The sequence below is a fragment of the Cynocephalus volans genome, chromosome 13, assembly GCF_027409185.1.
Source record: "Cynocephalus volans isolate mCynVol1 chromosome 13, mCynVol1.pri, whole genome shotgun sequence".
Taxonomy (NCBI): domain Eukaryota; kingdom Metazoa; phylum Chordata; class Mammalia; order Dermoptera; family Cynocephalidae; genus Cynocephalus; species Cynocephalus volans.
Window position 1 is genome coordinate 19,358,403 of NC_084472.1, and position 6,403 is coordinate 19,364,805.

General features: G+C 42.5%; 1 pseudogene; it reads left to right on the forward strand.

Moving 5' to 3' along the window:
• The first annotated feature begins 796 nt into the window (after nt 1–796).
• On the forward strand, nt 797–5,646 carry LOC134361599 (RILP-like protein 1; annotated as a pseudogene).
• Nucleotides 5,647–6,403: the final 757 nt, after the last annotated feature.

Genomic DNA, 6,403 nt, shown 5'->3' on the forward strand with positions numbered 1-6,403 from the left:
AAATTTACTAATTTCATTGCTGGGTCATATGGCCAAACATTTTTAAGAAAATGACAAACTGTTTTCCAGAGTGACTGTACCATTTTATATTCCCACCAACAGTGTCTGAGAATTCCAGTTGCTCCACATCTGCACCAATGCTTGGTATGGTTGGCTTTTCAATTACACACATTCTAATGAACATGTAGTGGTATGTCACTGTGTTTTTGATTTGTGTTTCCCTAATGATTAGTGATCTCAAGCATCTTTGCATGTGCTTACTTGCCACCCATACGTCTTCTTTGCTGATATGTCTGTTCAAATATATTCAGACTATTTTTTATTGGGTTATTTTCTTTTTATTAACTTTTAAGGGTTCTCTACTTTTTTTTCTTTTCTTTTCTTTTTTCTTTTCTTTTTTTTTTTTTTTTTTGCAGCTAGCTGGTACAGGGATCAAATCCTGAACCCTGGCATTATCAGCACCATGTTCTAACCAACTGAGCTAACCAACCAGCCCTGGTTCCTTACATATTCTCGATATAAGTCCTTTTTATCTGATATATAATTTGCAAATATTTTCTCCCAGTCTATGGCTTATCTTTTCATTTCCTTAACAGCATCTTTTGAAGATGAGACGTTCTTAACTTTGAGAAAATTTATGAATTTTTTTCTCTTTTGGATCATGCTTTTGGTATCATATCTAAGATATCTTTGTATAACTCAAAGTCACAAAGATTTTCTCCTATGTTTTCTCCTTGAAACATTAAAGTTTTATTTTTTATATTTAGGTCCATGATCTGTTTAAGTTAACATCTGTATGCGGTATGGATAGTTCTTCTTTTTTAATAGATATATATCCAATTTTCCAGCACAATGGTTGAAAAGACTCTCCTTTCTCCATTGAACTATCTTTGCACCTTTGTCAAAAATCAGTTGATCATATATGTGTGGGTCTATTTTCTGGACTCTTTATTCAATCTCAATGAATTTTTATTATCTAACTTTACGCCAATCCCACACCATTTTGAGCTTTATAATAAACTTTAAAATCACGTAGTGTAAGTGGTATGTTACAACTGGCTTGCACCCATTCACAATAGCTAATCATGTGCATCTCTTCCCAACTCTGTGTTCAGTGACGTCACATCAGTAGCTTGAAATCAGCCACAGTCTATTTTCACCACAAATATATTCCCAGAGAGTTCACTGTTAAACATTTATCAGTACACCACTGAGTGTAAATTCTCCAACTTTGTTCTTCTTTTTCAAAGTTGTTCTGGCTGTTCTAGGTCCTTGGCATTTCAATATAAATCTTAGAATCAGCCTGTCAATTAATACAAAAATACTGAGATGTTTATTTAGATTGCATTAAATCTATAGATCAATTTTGGGGAAAATGACATCTCAAGAATATTGAAGCCCACGTTCATTATCTTCCAGATGCTGTGGCTACCACCACGCTGCTCTTCAGATTCTGAGGTTGGATTCTGTGTCCTTGAAGGTGGGTGCGATAGTGAAAGAGGAGCCCTGCATGCCTTGGGGGTCGCTGGGGAGTGGCATGGGTGTCAGCACTTGGTGGAGCAGAAACAAATACAGTATTGAGTCTTCCAATCCATGAACCCTATATATCTCTCAATTTAATTGGGTATTCTTTAATTTCCATCAGTAATATTTTGTAATTATTAGTTATAATTCTCACATACCTTTTCTGAGATTTGTACCGAAATATTTCTTATTTTTTGATACTTTTAAAGGAAATTCCAGGTTCTGCTGGCTAAATCCAGATTCTTGGTGTCTTGAATAAAGAATTGGGTGAGACATGCCAGAGGTGAAAAACAAACAGCAGTTTTATTTAGCAAAGCCAGAATATACTCCAGTGAGGATGGAGCCGGCTCAAGCCAGAGAGTGGCTCAAGAGTACCAATGGTTACATTCCCAGGGATTTAGGTCCTCTTAGTTGGATTTGGGTTGTTTGGTCATTGGTTGAGCTCTGAGTATAGTCTCTGTCCTAGTGGTTAAAGTGATTGGCACCCTAGCTGGTGGAGCTCATTGGTCCAGCGTGGGGGGAGGGCTCCCTGTCTGGAATTGTCTTTGTCTCCTGTGGCCGCTTTGCACATGTGCATGTCTATGTCCTCGGGGAACCAGTTGTCCCAGTTGTACCACTTGCCAATAACCAGGTTTCCTCCTCCCACTTTTGTCTGTCTAGCATCCTATCTCATTTTCCGCCTGAGGGACATGATCCCCATAAATCTTTATGGGTTGTATAGGGGTGATGGTCCTGCCTATTGGGGATCACAAAACTCTCGCCTTACCTGATCTAAGTGGGAGAGTGGGATTAGGGGCAAATGGCTGTGGTTAGTCCAAGGTGTGTCAGTGGGAGAGCTGTTCAGGGTCTTTTATAGGAAAAGGAGTTAAGGAGTACAGGCCAGCATCACGGGAGGTGGTCCATTCTGTTCTTCCTGGTTGCATTATGGGCACATACTCAGTTAAGGCTTTGGTCCTTGTGCCTGCTTACTAGGTCCAAGATGGTAGTGGTGTTCATTATCATCACCCCAAGAAGGTCACTGTAGCAGTCACATTGAAGCTTTCTGTGCATGAGGGAATTCCTAAAGGGGTCTTAACGTTAATCTGTAACTTAATTTTTACAATTACAGTCAACAAGCCTTGGGGAGGGGTTTTGCAACTCAGTGAATATCTGTTCCCCTCTTATCTCAGTTTATTTCATCAGGGCAGGCCATGGGGTAATGATGTGCCCTGGGGAATCTCATGACTAAGGAGTGGAAAAGTAATGAAGTGTCCTCTGCAGAGAAAATGGAGTCAGTTTGGTTCATAGGCCTAGCCTTACTTTATCTCAATACTACTTGATATGTTATTATAAGCAGTATTATTTTCCAAACTTTAATTTTACATTACTCTTTGCTATTATTTGTTGATTATGGTTTTTCTATATTGATCATATATACTACAAACTTGCTAAGTTATTAGATCTAGAATATTTTTATAGATCCCACAGGATTTTCTACATACACTTCATAGTCATGTTGTCTGCAAATGAAGACTGTTTTACTTCTTCCTTTCCAATCTGTATGGCCTTTAATATTTTTCTTCCCTTAATGCACTGGCTGGAACCTCTAGTACAACACTGAATACAAGTGAGCATCCTTGCCTTGTTTCTAAACCCAGGAGAAAATCTTTCAGTCTTTCACCACTATGATGTTAGCTGTAGATTTTTCATAGATGCCATTTGTCAAATAAGGAAGTTCTCTTCCATTCCTAGTTTATGAATAATTTTTATCAGAAATGGATGTTGTATTTTATCCAAAAATTTTTTGCATCTATTGAGATGATTCTATGGTCTCTGCTTTTAGAATTTGTTAAATATGATAAATTACATTGATTTTTTAAAAAATGTTATACAAACTTTACATTCCTAGATTAAAATTCCACTGTGTTAGACTGTAATATCCCTCTTATATGTTGTTGGGTTCAATTTGCTAGAATTTTGTTTAGAATTTTGCACCTATTTCATGAGGCATATAAATCTGTTCCTTATTATGTCTTTGGTTTTGGTATCAGAGTAATGCTGACCTTATAAAATGAGTTAGGAAGTATTTCCTTCTCTTTGATTTTCTGGAGTTTACATCAAATTTGTGTTATTTCTTCCTGGACTGTTCGTAAGAATTCACCAGTGAAACTATTCACTAATGAATCTCTTTGCCTGGAGTTCTTTGTGGTTGGGTTTTTAACTACAAATTAAATGTCTTCAATAAATAAAATGCTATTTCTTCTTGAGTGAATTTTGATAGTTTGTGTCTTTCAAGTAACTGTGTCCATTTCATCTATGAGGTTGACTATTATCGGTATAAAGTTGTACATAATACTCCCTTATACTTCCTTTTAACATCTGTTGCATCTGTGGTCATATGATTTCTCTCATTCCTAATACTGATCATTTGTGTTTTCTCTCCCAACCCGCTGTCCTGATCAGTGCGGCTAGAGGTTTATCAATTGTATTGATTTGGTCAAAGAAGCAGCTTTTGGTTACACTGATTTTCTCTATCATTTTTCTGTCTTCGAGTTCATTGATTTCTACTCTGATTTTTATTATTTTCTTTTCTCTTCTTTTTCTAGTTTCTTAAAGTAGAAGCTGAGGTCACTGATTTGAGATCTTTCTTTTTCCAACATAGACATTTAGTGTTATAAATTTCCCTCTTGTCCTCCTCCTTCCCCCACTGGGGAGCAGGCTCAGCCGAGCCCAGCACCCAGACCAAGCCCAGCACCCAGACCCCAGCCCAGCACGCTCACCTCCGGCTACCGCCCCAACGCTTCTGCCCACCCCGTGCGCCCTCGCCCACGGGCCAGCTGGGCACTGCATTGGCAGCACCAGGGTGGGCCCCCCAGCACTGTCCTCAAAAGAGTCAAGTTTGGGAGTAGCACTAGTTTGCAGGGTGGGGGCGAGGCCCGGAGTGGGGTCACGGAGGAGGAGCGGGGGTCGGCGCTGGAGATGAATGTGTCCGAGCTGACCATCACGGTCGTGTACGACATCGCCTCGCTGGTGGGCCACAAGTTCGAGCAGGTCATCGACCAGCAAGGCTGGCAGGCCATAGCGTGCCTCATGCCCAAGGTTGTGCGTGTCCTGGAGACTTGGTGGTGCTGGTCAGCTGCCACCACGTCGCGCCCGAGCTGGACAAGCTGCGCCTTGAGCTGGACGAGCTGCGCCTGGAGAGAATGGACGCATCGAGAAGAAGCGCAAGCACCAGGAGCTGGAGCTGGTGGAGGACGTGTGGCGAGGGGAGGCGCAGGATCTGCTTTCCCAGATTGCCCAGCTACAGGAGAACAAGCAGCTCCTGACCAACCTCTTCCACAAGGATGTCAACTTCTCCAAGGAGGAGTTCCAGAAGCACGAAGGCATGTCAGACCGGGAACAGCGGGTGATAAAGAAGCTGAAGGAGGTGGTGGACAAGCAGCTTGACGAGATCCGCGCCAGGGACAGGGAGCTTGGCCTGAAAAATGAGGACGCTGAGGCTCTGCAGCAGCAGCAGACCCAGCTAATGAAAATCAACCATGATCTTCCGCACCAGGTTACTGTGGGGGAGGCCCAGGGGAAGGCCCTGATTCAGCAGAAGATGAAGCTGCAGGCAGATCTGCAGACCAAGAAACAAGAGATGGGCAGCCTGCAGGAAGCTGCCAGAGAGGCGAGCTCAGCCAGAATGGGGAGGAGGAGCCCAAGATGAAGCTGGGCGGAGAAGAGCGTGTCTCAGACGCAGAGAAGGTAGCCATGGATCTCAAGGACCCCAACTGCCCCCGGTTCACGCTGCAGGAGCTGTGCGACGTGCTGCACGAGAGGAACGAGCTCAAGTCCAAGGTGTTCTTGTTGCAAGAGGAGTTAGCCTACTATAAGAGCGAAGAAATTGAAGAGGAAAATCAAATATCCCACACTCCACCCACTGCACACCCGAGAACGTCCCCCCAGCCAGAGTCTGGGATCAAGCGATTGTCTAGCTTCTTCTCCCGAGATAAGAAGCGCCTGGCCAACACGCCGAGAAACGTGCACATCCACCAGTCCTTTGGCCAGTGGGAAAACACCCACCGTGAGGATCGTTGCACGGAGCAAGGCCAGAAGCCCTGCAGCACCTGTGACCTTGGCTGCCTCCGCCCTTGGACATGAACCATCTACAGCCAGCGCCTGCAACCAAACCTGCAGCCCTGTAGTCTCTGCCTCAGGCCTCTCGGTGCAGAAGCACCCTCAAAACTTCCCCCTCGGGCCGCCCCGTGGCACACTCAGGAGAGTGCAGCGCTTGGGAGCCCAGCGACGATCCCGCCGCGGGTTCGGATCCTTTATAGGACTGGCCGGTGCACTCACTGGCTGAGTGCCCGTCACGAAGAAGACAAAAAAAAAAAAAAAAAAACTGCCCCCTCAAACAAACTGTCTGCTGACGGACATCAAAAAACTGAAGCCAAACTGTAAAGAAATGTGTATTTATACCAAGGACTATCGCCATTTATAATAGATGACTCTGATCCCTTAGGATATATATTTAATAATCCCATGAACTGAGGCCAGACTTTTGCGTTCAGTAACACAAGCTTCTTTAAGCCAAATACATCACTTGCCACTAAAATAAAACAAATATAAATTTTCCTCTTAAGTACTGCTTTAGCAACATCTCACAAATTTTAATATGTTGCATTTTTATTTATCTCGATATATTTTCCTGTTTGATTTCATCATTGACCCATGAGTTATTTATGAATGAGTTATTTAGTTTACAAATATTCGGGGATTTCCCACATATTGTTCTGTTACTGATTTCTAATTTAATTCCATTGCAGTCAGAAAACATACTTTGTATGACCTGAATCTGTTTAAATTTGAGACTTGTTTTATGACCCAGAATATATTCTAACTTGGTAAATGTTTCATG